The sequence below is a fragment of the Staurois parvus genome, unplaced genomic scaffold (genome assembly GCF_062004578.1).
Source record: "Staurois parvus isolate SC_StPar_1 unplaced genomic scaffold, SC_StPar_1.0 ptg001370l, whole genome shotgun sequence".
In the NCBI taxonomy this organism is placed as follows: domain Eukaryota; kingdom Metazoa; phylum Chordata; class Amphibia; order Anura; family Ranidae; genus Staurois; species Staurois parvus.
This window is the reverse complement of record NW_028319166.1, coordinates 184184-196557: the sequence shown is the minus strand read 5'-3', so window position 1 is coordinate 196557 and position 12374 is coordinate 184184. Positions and strand designations below refer to the sequence as shown.

At 44.4% G+C, this 12374-nt stretch overlaps 1 long non-coding RNA gene across 1 annotated transcript in view; it reads right to left on the bottom strand.

The window, feature by feature from the left end:
• Positions 1–4911, bottom strand: part of LOC149436364 (uncharacterized) — a 283376-nt gene extending 278465 nt beyond the window's left edge. Inside the window, exon 1 of the long non-coding RNA XR_016308300.1 lies at positions 4828–4911. This is a non-coding gene — a long non-coding RNA (uncharacterized LOC149436364). The remainder of the gene's footprint in view (positions 1–4827) is intronic.
• Positions 4912–12374: the final 7463 nt, after the last annotated feature.

The following is a 12374-nucleotide window of genomic DNA, read 5'->3' as shown; positions in this document are numbered from 1 at the left end:
ACAATGCAGAAGTCAGAGGGAAGCACTCTCAGATATACAGGAAACAGTGCAGAAGTCAGAGGGAATCACTCTCAGATATACAGGAAACAGTGCAGAAGTCAGAGGGAAGCACTCTCAGATATGCGGGAAATAGTGCAGAAGTCAAAGGGAAGCACTTTCATATATGCAGGGGACAGTGCAGAAGTCAGAGGGAAGCACTCTCATATATGAGGGAAACAGTGCAGAAGTCAGAGGGAAGCACTCTCAGATATGCAGGAAACAGTGCAGAAGTCAGAGGGAAGCACTCTCATATATGCAGGAAACAGTGCAGAAGTCAAAGGGAAGCACTCTCATATATGCAGGAAACAGTGCAGAAGTCAGAGGGAAGCACTCTCATATATGAGGGAAACAGTGCAGAAGTCAGAGGGAAGCACTCTCTTATATGCAGGAAACAGTGCAGAAGTCAGAGGGAAGCAATCTCTGATATGAAGGAAACAGTGCAGAAGTCAGAGGGAAGCACTCTCAGATATGCAGGAAACAGCGCAGAAGTCAGAGGGAAGCACTCTCATATATGCAGGAAACAGTGCAGAAGTCAAAGGGAAGCACTCTCATATATGCAGGAAACAGTGCAGAAGTCAGAGGGAAGCACTCTCATATATGAGGGAAACAGTGCAGAGGTCAGAGGGAAGCACTCTCATATATGCAGGAAACAGTGCAGAAGTCAGAGGGAAGCACTCTCAGATATACAGGAAACAGTGCAGAAGTCAGAGGGAAGCACTCTCAGATATGCAGGAAACAGTGCAGAAGTCAGAGGGAAGCACTCTCATATATGTGGGAAACAGTTCAGAAGTCAAAGGGAAGCACTCTCATATATGCGGGAAACAGTGCAGAAGTCAGAGGGAAGCACTCTCATATATGTGGGAAACAGTTCAGAAGTCAGAGGGAAGCACTCTCATATATGCGGGAAACAATGCAGAAGTCAGAGGGAAGCACTCTCATATATGCAGGAAACAGTGCAGATGTCAGAGGGAAGCACTCTCATATATGAGGGAAACAGTGCAGAAGTCAGAGGGAAGCACTCTCAGATATGCAGGAAACAGTGCAGAAGTCAGAGGGAAGCACTCTCATATATGCAGGAAACAGTGCAGAAGTCAGAGGGAAGCACTCTCAGATATGCAGGAAACAGCGCAGAAGTCAGAGGGAAGCACTCTCAGATATGCGGGAAATAGTGCAGAAGTCAAAGGGAAGCACTTTCATATATGCAGGGGACAGTGCAGAAGTCAGAAGGAAGCACTCTCATATATGCAGGAAACGGTGCAGAAGTCAGAGGGAAGCACTCTCATATATGAGGGAAACAGTGCAGAAGTCAGAGGGAAGCACTCTCATATATGAGGGAAACAGTGCAGAAGTCAGAGGGAAGCACTCTCAGATATGCAGGAAACAGTGCAGAAGTCAGAGGGAAGCACTCTCATATATGCAGGAAACAGTGCAGAAGTCAGAGGGAAGCACTCTCATATATGAGGGACACAGTGCAGAAGTCAGAGGGAAGCACTATCTTATATGCAGGAAACAGTGCAGAAGTCAGAGGGAAGCAATCTCTGATATGAAGGAAACAGTGCAGAAGTCAGAGGGAAGCACTCTCAGATATGCAGGAAACAGCGCAGAAGTCAGAGGGAAGCACTCTCATATATGCAGGAAACAGTGCAGAAGTCAGAGGGAAGCACTCTTAGATATGCAGGAAACAGCGCAGAAGTCAGAGGGAAGCACTCTCAGATATGCGAGAAATAGTGCAGAAGTCAAAGGGAAGCACTTTCATATATGCAGGGGACAGTGCAGAAGTCAGAAGGAAGCACTCTCATATATGCAGGAAACAGTGCAGAAGTCAGAGGGAAGCACTCTCATATATGAGGGAAACAGTGCAGAAGTCAGAGGGAAGCACTCTCAGATATGCAGGAAACAGTGCAGAAGTCAGAGGGAAGCACTCTCATATATGCAGGAAACAGTGCAGAAGTCAAAGGGAAGCACTCTCATATATGCAGGAAACAGTGCAGAAGTCAGAGGGAAGCACTCTCATATATGAGGGAAACAGTGCAGAAGTCAGAGGGAAGCACTCTCTTATATGCAGGAAACAGTGCAGAAGTCAGAGGGAAGCAATCTCTGATATGAAGGAAACAGTGCAGAAGTCAGAGGGAAGCACTCTCAGATATGCAGGAAACAGCGCAGAAGTCAGAGGGAAGCACTCTCATATATGCAGGAAACAGTGCAGAAGTCAGAGGGAAGCACTCTCATATATGAGGGAAACAGTGCAGAGGTCAGAGGGAAGCACTCTCATATATGCAGGAAACAGTGCAGAAGTCAGAGGGAAGCACTCTCAGATATGCAGGAAACAGTGCAGAAGTCAGAGGGAAGCACTCTCATATATGCGGGAAACAGTTCAGAAGTCAAAGGGAAGCACTCTCATATATGCGGGAAACAGTGCAGAAGTCAGAGGGAAGCACTCTCATATATGCGGGAAACAATGCAGAAGTCAGAGGGAAGCACTCTCATATATGCAGGAAACAGTGCAGATGTCAGAGGGAAGCACTCTCATATATGAGGGAAACAGTGCAGAAGTCAGAGGGAAGCACTCTCAGATATGCAGGAAACAGTGCAGAAGTCAGAGGGAAGCACTCTCATATATGCAGGAAACAGTGCAGAAGTCAGAGGGAAGCACGCTCAGATATGCAGGAAACAGCGCAGAAGTCAGAGGGAAGCACTCTCAGATATGCGGGAAATAGTGCAGAAGTCAAAGGGAAGCACTTTCATATATGCAGGGGACAGTGCAGAAGTCAGAAGGAAGCACTCTCATATATGCAGGAAACAGTGCAGAAGTCAGAGGGAAGCACTCTCATATATGAGGGAAACAGTGCAGAAGTCAGAGGGAAGCACTCTCATATATGCAGGAAACAGTGCAGAAGTCAGAGGGAAGCACTCTCATATATGCAGGAAACAGTGCAGAAGTCAAAGGGAAGCACTCTCATATATGCAGGAAACAGTGCAGAAGTCAGAGGGAAGCACTCTCATATATGAGGGACACAGTGCAGAAGTCAGAGGGAAGCACTATCTTATATGCAGGAAACAGTGCAGAAGTCAGAGGGAAGCAATCTCTGATATGAAGGAAACAGTGCAGAAGTCAGAGGGAAGCACTCTCAGATATGCAGGAAACAGCGCAGAAGTCAGAGGGAAGCACTCTCATATATGCAGGAAACAGTGCAGAAGTCAAAGGGAAGCACTCTCATATATGCAGGAAACAGTGCAGAAGTCAGAGGGAAGCACTCTCATATATGAGGGAAACAGTGCAGAGGTCAGAGGGAAGCACTCTCATATATGCAGGAAACAGTGCAGAAGTCAGAGGGAAGCACTCTCAGATATACAGGAAACAGTGCAGAAGTCAGAGGGAAGCACTCTCAGATATGCAGGAAACAGTGCAGAAGTCAGAGGGAAGCACTCTCATATATGCGGGAAACAGTTCAGAAGTCATAGGGAAGCACTCTCATATATGCGGGAAACAGTGCAGAAGTCAGAGGGAAGCACTCTCATATATGCGGGAAACAATGCAGAAGTCAGAGGGAAGCACTCTCATATATGCAGGAAACAGTGCAGATGTCAGAGGGAAGCACTCTCATATATGAGGGAAACAGTGCAGAAGTCAGAGGGAAGCACTCTCAAATATGCAGGAAACAGTGCAGAAGTCAGAGGGAAGCACTCTCATATATGCAGGAGACAGTGCAGAAGTCAGAGGGAAGCACTCTCAGATATGAGGGAAACAGTGCAGAAGTCAGAGGGAAGCACTCTCATATATGCAGGAGACAGTGCAGAAGTCAGAGGGAAGCACTCTCATATATGCGGGAGACAGTGCAGATGTCAGACGGAAGCACTCTCAGATATGCAGGAAACAATGCAGAGGTCAGAGGGAAGCACTCTCAGATATGCAGGAAACATTGCAGAGGTCAGAGGGAAGCACTCTCAGATAGAAGAAGTAATGTGACCTGTAATGAAACATGATGGGTGGAGCCTATTGTCAAACATTAACCTGTGCAGAGCCATGCCAGATGCCTAATGTTTCAACACAAACAGAAACTGATGACACAGGAATTTGAAGATTTACTATACAATGGACTGTGCATACAGAGCAACTAGTAACATCTTGAAACTATACAATCAAGGCACATCTTTTGCAGCTAAAAATTACAAGGTGCAGGTAGCAATGCTTACTATGCCTTTAAAGGCCAAAATACCAATCCATGTCATGTGACATAACTGTAATGTCATATGTATCTTTGTAAATAGATTTGAAATGCCACATAATGCTCAACTCTCAGTGGAAAGAGTTGAAATTCGGTGTTGGTTTAGAATACCTGGATACATAAAACAATTGAGAGAAACATCAAAGTCTAACAAAACAACAATCAATCAAATCAAAACAATCAAAAATACACTTTTGTCATATAACATGTGTCATGTACTATTGTGTAAATTAGCTATAGATATCTTAGAGTTTAGAGGACATACAATATATTATTGCTGATCGCATATCTAAAAAATAACCATGCCCTATTTTTTACAGCCAAGGAAGCTGCCATCTTAGCCTCTTTTGATCTGTTTAATCTGCAGGTGCTGTGGGGCTGGAGGGCTTAAAAGTTAGTTTAAGCACTGATATAGCACACTAGCAACAGTGAGAGTGTTAAACCTTCCTAGCGGTAATCCCGAGTGTGGCTCGGGGTTAATATTAGGTACCAAAATCGGTAACTCTGAACCACACTTGGGATTGCTCCATAGTGCTTCTCCTGCTTTCCCCCCGATCCCTACCTTGTCCTGCGATCCTCCCGCTGTGTCCTCCGGCCATGTCCTCCATCCAATGCCAGCATCTGTCTTCCAGATTCCGTTCCCTGCGAGCGTCGGTACGCACAGCGGCGGAACCGGTGGGAAATTCAAAAAAGTAAAAATATGACATACACACAACACATTGTAATCTTTTAGAACTACATTACCATATCAAACCATTTCACCTAAATTGTGTCCCTAGTACTTTGTCCAGTGCCCTGCCTGCACTTTTACTGTTCTTCCTGCCTGGAAACTTGAGAACGTCCACGGCATCCAAAAAGCATCCCTTTAAGTCAAAAGCAATTTTAGACCAGCTAGAAAATAGTGTTAGTGAATTAGAATCACTTACAGAATTGAGAGATAGTGATTCGTGGGGAAATTCATCATCACACACTGACATTATCGAATTAAATGTATTATTTTTATTTTTTATGCATTTATACCATTACATATTCTACGCATGTGAAAGACTCTCTACCAAATAACACCTGCCCTGGCACATCATAGCATTCACCTGGCACTCCAAGAAATTACAGAATCCAACTGCAATATTCTTGCATTGTCAAAACTTCCACTTTTATTATCACACGACACACAGGAGGATGTATCTTATAGTCATCGCAAGCTGCATAATAACACACACCAATAATAATGTGAGCATTACAGCATGAAATAGACACATCATTTGACAGCATCACAGAATAGAATTAATACATTACCAAAGCTATGTTAGAAGCTGGAAGGAACAAATGCCATCAGAACCATACTGCCCAGGGAGTCAAGGGGAAGCCGTAAGCACGACCAATTGATGAGCCCACATAGTCTTTGCAAAAATCCCAGCTCCAGAGTGTCCTCTGGCAACTAGGGGGAGGGGGCTTCCTACCGATCTCGCCTGGACTCCAAACCATTTTTCTGGAAGCTGTCCAATAGTGGGCAGGCTCCACACCCACCATAGGAGAAGCTAGCAGAAAGGTCCCACGGGGATAACAGAGTCACACTCAGCCACCATATTAGTTATCTGAAAAGTCACACTTTTGCTTCTTATCTACCTTAAACTTCTCATCTACCCCAAACTTCTTCTCATCTAACCCAGACTTAAGGATTTATAACTTCTCAAGCAAGTAGACATCTTTAAACAGGTTTTTATCTGCTAATGTGAGGTTACTAGATGTAAAAAAGTTTTTATCTTGCTCTCAGCAGAATATCTTGTGACTCTGTTCCTTTGACTTAGAGAAATGACATCTCATACCCCTGGCATTTGAGCAGCAATGCTTTATTGTAAAAATTACCCAAGAAACAAAAGGCCCAAGGCCAACACATTTCATAGGCATAACAACTATGCATACTCAGAGATGAAAGTGTGAAGGAGGTGTGGGCGGAACAGAACACACACGGAGAGCAGGAGTGCACACAGGGCTTTTATTGCAATGCAGGAATAGCAGAGTTCTGGTAGGCAAAGGGCTAAGTCTGCAAACGGGGTTGGCACACAGCAGGGATAGCCAAATTCGGGTGGTCAAAGGCTTAAGTCCGTAACACAGGCTGGGCACACAGCAGGGATGGCAGAACTCTGGCAGACAAAGGGTTAAGTCTGTAACACAGACTGGGCACACAGCAGGGATGGCAGAACTCCAGAAGACAAAGGGTTAAGTCCATAAAACAGGCTGGGCTCACAGCAGGGATGGCAGAACTCTGGCAGACAAAGGGTTAAGTCCATAACACAGGCTGGGCACAAAGCAGAGACAGCAGAACTCTGGCAGACAAAGGGTTAAGTCTGTAGCACAGGCTGGGCACACAGTAATGATGGCAGAGTTCTGGCAGTCGTGAGGTAGTGAGTAGCAGGCCACAAACTGGTACAGCAAAGTCCAGGAGACAGGGCAGCAATTCAGGGACTCACCAGCCAACAGTAGCCACTGCAGAGGAAGTCTAGGCAGAGTGGCATGGAGAAGGAGGTCCAGAGGGCAGAGGTCCTTCACCAATTCATCATGGGTTCTCGGAGGGCCGTGTTTCCTAGCCGCAGCTTCAAGACCACATAGGCAACAGTTGACGGAAGAGCAGAGAGTAGAGGAAAGTCCCATTGTTAGGAAAGTCACACAGACAATGCAGAACTACAAGCCATAGCAGTGTAGAAAGAAAAACACAGCCGATATAGAACTATCTGTCTCAGCAGTTCAGTACATCTTCTAGTGAGACCTGCAGCCATGAGCAACTCTGTCCATCACTGACTTAAGCTCTGAACAGGGGCGGACTGACCATTTGGAAACTTGGGCACTGCCCGAGGGCCTGGGGTCAGTATGGGGCCCCATGAGATGCTCCTGGTACCTTTTTCATAGGTTTTTTGAGTTTGGGCAAGGACACAGGGGCCCCATGATCCCCTATTGCCCGGAGGCCCCATGAGTTGTCAGTCCGCCGCTGGCTCTGAAAGTTCTGCCCCTTTCTACCAGCATAGGGACATTATATTGTCCCTTCAATTCAACCAAACCTCAAACACTTGGTGCTGACATGTCTGGCTTTTTTCAGCTGCAGGATACCGTGCTGTCTGTGCCTCCCACTGAGATCAACCTCATCTCCCACCCTCTGCGGGGAAAAGGAACTCATAGATTTAATTAGGCAGACAAGCTGACAGCTTTGACACACTGTTGATTTCAACAAAACAATACAAGAATAAAATAATATTTCTGATCTCCATCACAGTGGGTTTCTTTGGGACAGTTCAGAGCCTACCACAATGATAAAGTCTGCCCTTCACAGAATGATGCAACACCCTATTATTTCAGCGAGACAGGGCCAGCTACACAGAGCAATACCCTAGTCAGTGACTTTTGTAAATATTCAGTAAGCCTCTCTACATCTTCAGTATAATGGCAATGATGCACACTTTCTTTTAAAACATTTATTCTACTGCTTGTCAACAACACAAGTGCCCTGCATGAAATTTCCAGTCAGCAAACTCCTAAATAGTTCCAGTGCTACACGTTTACACATATTCAGCTGTTGTCAATTGCTTCTTGTTGGCAGTCAATAATCACCCGATCATATCCTCTATCACTTCAGAGACACTTTAGTAAGTGTGAACAGAAAGCAGTAGCATGGGCATATGTTAGTATGTTAGTATGATAGCCAGGGGTCAAGGGCACAACTTGTAAAATATTTGCATGTTTTCTTATGTCTCTTGGTTTTATTTAGTGTACTTATGCATCTTGTGAATAACTTTGTCAGTGTATTTTTAGGATTCTTGCAGAACCCATTTTGTACTGGTCAGGCCTCAGTAAAATGAAATGTAGTAGTTTTTTCAAAAGCACTTGTTAGAAAGTAAAGATTAGTAGGTGGCAGGGGCGGACTGACCATTTGGAAACTCGGGCACTGCCCGAGGGCCCGGGGTCAGTAGGGGGCCCCATGAGATGCCCCTGTACCTTTTTCATAGGCTTTTTTGAGTTTGGGCAAGGACACAGGGGCCCCATGATCCCCTAATGCCTGGGGGCTCCATGAGTTGTCAGTCCACCCCTGGTAGGTGGGATGTATTTCTAAGAAAGTATAAAACAGAATCCAGAACAAAATATGGCCTATGTGTCTAGAAGTGGACTGCAGAAGGCCCCTATGTAAAAATAAGATTTGGGATTTCAATAATGTAATCACTGTTGTCCTGCTTATCTGTTTATTGTCATCTTGCTAAGATAATGTCCCCTAGTAAGGTTCTGTTTCACCACTGTCCATGTCCATAACAGATTTGCTGGGAACTGCCTTATACCTTCAACCATTTCATAGGGGTGGCTTTCTAGCTTGGTTCAGTTTCCTGTTATGTCCCACAACTCATTGACATTTTTTCACTAGCCACATGTTTTCTAAAACCACTGGATTTTGACTTTCCCCATATTAATTGTACTCATGCTATGCCTGTATAATTGCAGCATTAGGGTTGATTCTCACTCCACATATACATAAGGCACCCTGGCAAATGGCAACTGTCCCCATATGGGGCTTGTTGAGTACAACTTTGCTTTGTGAACATCCAAATGTCCATAGCGGAGGTAATCTATATAGGTAAGGATAAGTGGCAAAAAAATTATCTTCTGTCCTTCCTTTTTTTACTTTGAATAATCAACTACCAGATTGGACATTCAGTTTATCAACAGGACAAATAGAGTGTTGATCCAGGGAGTATTTGGTTTCCTTTGGAGATCAGGAGGGGTTTTTTCACCTTTAACCCCCCTGGCGGTATTCCCGAGTGTAGCTCGGGGCTAACTTTCAGTACCAGAAGTGGTAACCCTGAGCTACACTCGGGATTACCCTGCAGCGTTGCTCAGGGATCCCTCCAGCACTTACCTTGTCCTGCACTCCCGCGATGTCTCCCCTGAAGCGTCCCCAGCTGATGCCAGCATCTGTCTTCCGGGTTCCATTCCCTGCGAGCGTTGGGACGTACGGGAAGTATGGGGGCAGAACTGGCAGGAAATTCAAAAATTTAAAAATTTGACATTCACTCAATACACTAAAATCTTATAGTATTACATTACTGTATCAACGCATTTCACATACATTTTGTCCCTAGTGCTTTGTCCTGTGCCCTGCCTGCATTTTTACTGTTCTTTCTGCCTGGAAACTGAGAAACGTCCATGGCATCCAAAAAGGGTCACTACAGGTCAAAAGCGGTTTTAGACCAACTAGAGAACAGCGATAGTAAATTAGAACCACTTGCAGAATTGAGTGATAATGATTCGTGGAGAAATTCGTCATCAGGCACTGAAAATGATTTTGCGACTAAGCTCAGTGATGTGCAAACTTGGTGCTCTATTTCAAATTTCAGTGTTTTTAGTTTGATTACATTATTGAATTAAATTTATTATTATATTATAATTTTTTATGATTATTTATTATGTTATACTTTATGATTTCGTGTTTCAAATTTTATCATACTCGGGATGTTTACTAGACTCTTGTTCGGACAGATTTCAGTGAGGTATTCCTAAGAATTACAGGCCTACAATAAAAAAACAGCAAATTTCCATTCCATTGAAAACAATGTACTACTTTGAGCACAGAAATACTGACATAATCAGACCGCTAGGGAGGTTAAAGAAACCAAGCTTTATAAGTTTGGGTTTTTTTGCTTTCTCCAGATCAACTGCAGAGTTTTATTTAATTTTTCAATTTTCACTATTCAGCGCTGTGGCATTTTGAATGACAATTGCGCGATCTTGCAACACTGTATCCAAATGAAATTTTTATCTTTTTTTCACAAAATAGAGATTTCTTTTTTGTGATATTTAATCACCACTGGGTTTTTTATTTTTTGTATTATAAATGAAAAAAAGACCAAAAATGTTGAAAAAACTGTGTTATTCTTTGTTTCTGTTATAAAATTTTGCAAATAAATAAGTTGTCTACACAAATTCAGGCCAAAATGTATTCTGCTACATTTCTTTAGTTGGTAGGAAAGTTATAGAGTCCACATACTATGGTATACAGGCCAGGATTGGCCGTAGGACACACCGGACATTTGCCTGGTGGGCCGGGGCCACCTAGATAGGAGGGGCAGCCGGGCAGCACATAGAGGAACTGGACCGCGCATTTCTCACCTGCTGTCACTGAATATCTGCTTCTCCTCTCCCTCCTTCAGGCATTCAGTGGCAGCAGGAGAGAAATGCGTGGTCCTCTATGTGCCGCCTATGTGCCCTCCTATCCATCTCCTGCTGCCCTGGGCTGCTGCATGATCCCCCGCGGCCGCTCCCCACTCATCTCCTGCAGCGCTGCCGTCGGGATCTGTCACGATAGACCAGGTGCTGACAACTCATGGGGTCCCCGGGCAATAGTGGATCATGGGGCCCCTGTGTCCTTGCCCAAACTCAAAAAAGCCTATTAAAAAGGTACCAGGGGCATCTCATGGGGCCCCCTACTGACCCCGGGCCCTCGGGCAGTGCCCAAGTTTCCAAATGGTCAGTCAGCCCCTGCGATAGACTGTCCCCTGTGCTGGCAGTTCCCCCCACCACAGACAGGAGAGGAGAGAGAAAGCTGGTTCTGCCCCTCCTCCTCTCATCCTCTCCTCCTGTGTCTGCACCCCCCACATTCCCTGGCAGTGTTATGTCTTCTCTCCCCCTTTCTTTCTTTCTTTCTTTCTTTCTTTCTTTTTCTCTCTCTTTCTTTTTCTCTGTTTCTTTTATTCTCTCTCTTCTTTCTTTTTCTCTCTTCTTTCTTGCCTTCTTTCTCTCTTTCTTTTTCTCTGTTTCTTTTATTCTCTCTCTTCTTTCTTTTTCTTTCTTTCTCAACTTTTTTTTTTACTTACTGTCATCAATGAGTATAGTATCATCATATAACTAGTGCAGTGGTGATCATGGACACTAATTGTTGACAGTATGTAAAAAAAAAAAAGTAGTAATTTTTTTCAAACTGCAGTTAAAAAAAAGAATTGTATTAAATGTTTTAATTTTTTAATGATTTTACCATAGCAACATTGTACTACTCTGGGAAAATGATCAGGATTTTATTTTACACATTATGATTGCTTATACCAATGAATTTCATTGGTATAAGCATTTTTATTGAATGAAACTAATCCATTCAGCAGTTTTTGTTGTGATCAGCTGTGATTGGCCACAGCTGATCACATGCTGATCACATGCTACAGATGGCCTGTGATTTGCCCAGTCTGTACATGTGACCAATCACAGCTAGTAGCTCAGTTGTAAGCAATGAATGGCATGAAAGGAAGCCATTCATATTTTACAACTGTCATTTGATCTGTTGTGATTGGTCACAGCGATCACATGACACTGGCAGCGGCTGTGTATTTATCTGTGTTCTGGTGGACACAGTAAGTAACAGATCGTGCTGGAACGTGGCCAGTGACATCATCTCAGGTTAATAGGCAGCACAGTAGCTAAATGGTTAGCACTTCCTCCTGCCAGTACTAGGGTCATCGGTTCAAATCCCAAACATGGCACCACCTGCCTGGAGTTTGCATGTTCTCCCTGTGCCTGTGTGGGTTTCCTCTTGGTACTCCGGTTTCCTCTCACACTCCAAAGACATGCTGGTAGATTAATTGGATCCTGTCTAAATTGGTCCTAGTATGTGCATGTATGAATGTAAGTTAGGGACCTTAGTGTCAGGGATCCGGGTATGACCAGAGATGTGTGGACTGACACAGGCTTCAAGTAAGGTGTAAAACAATATAATTTGTTAAAGGTTATACAATACACAAACGCAGTGCAAACAAACCAAACCTAAACTAATATAAATATGTACAACGAAGTGCAAACAAAACCCAAACCTTAGCTGATATAAATATGTATGGAGCACAAACGTAGTCAGGTAGGCCGGGTCGGTAGCTAATGGGCAGACAAGGTACAAAGGAGCAGGCAGAAGAGTGGTCAGGAATAGCCGGGGTCCGTACGGGCAGAGTTCAAGCAGTGTCAGAGTCCAGCAGGAGCGTCAGGCAGGCAGGAGGCAGGATACAGGGCACAAGGGAGCAATACACCAAGGCACTGACTGCAGGCCTGGTCCTGCTTTAATACACCTCCTGCAATCAGCCTCAGGTGATGGCC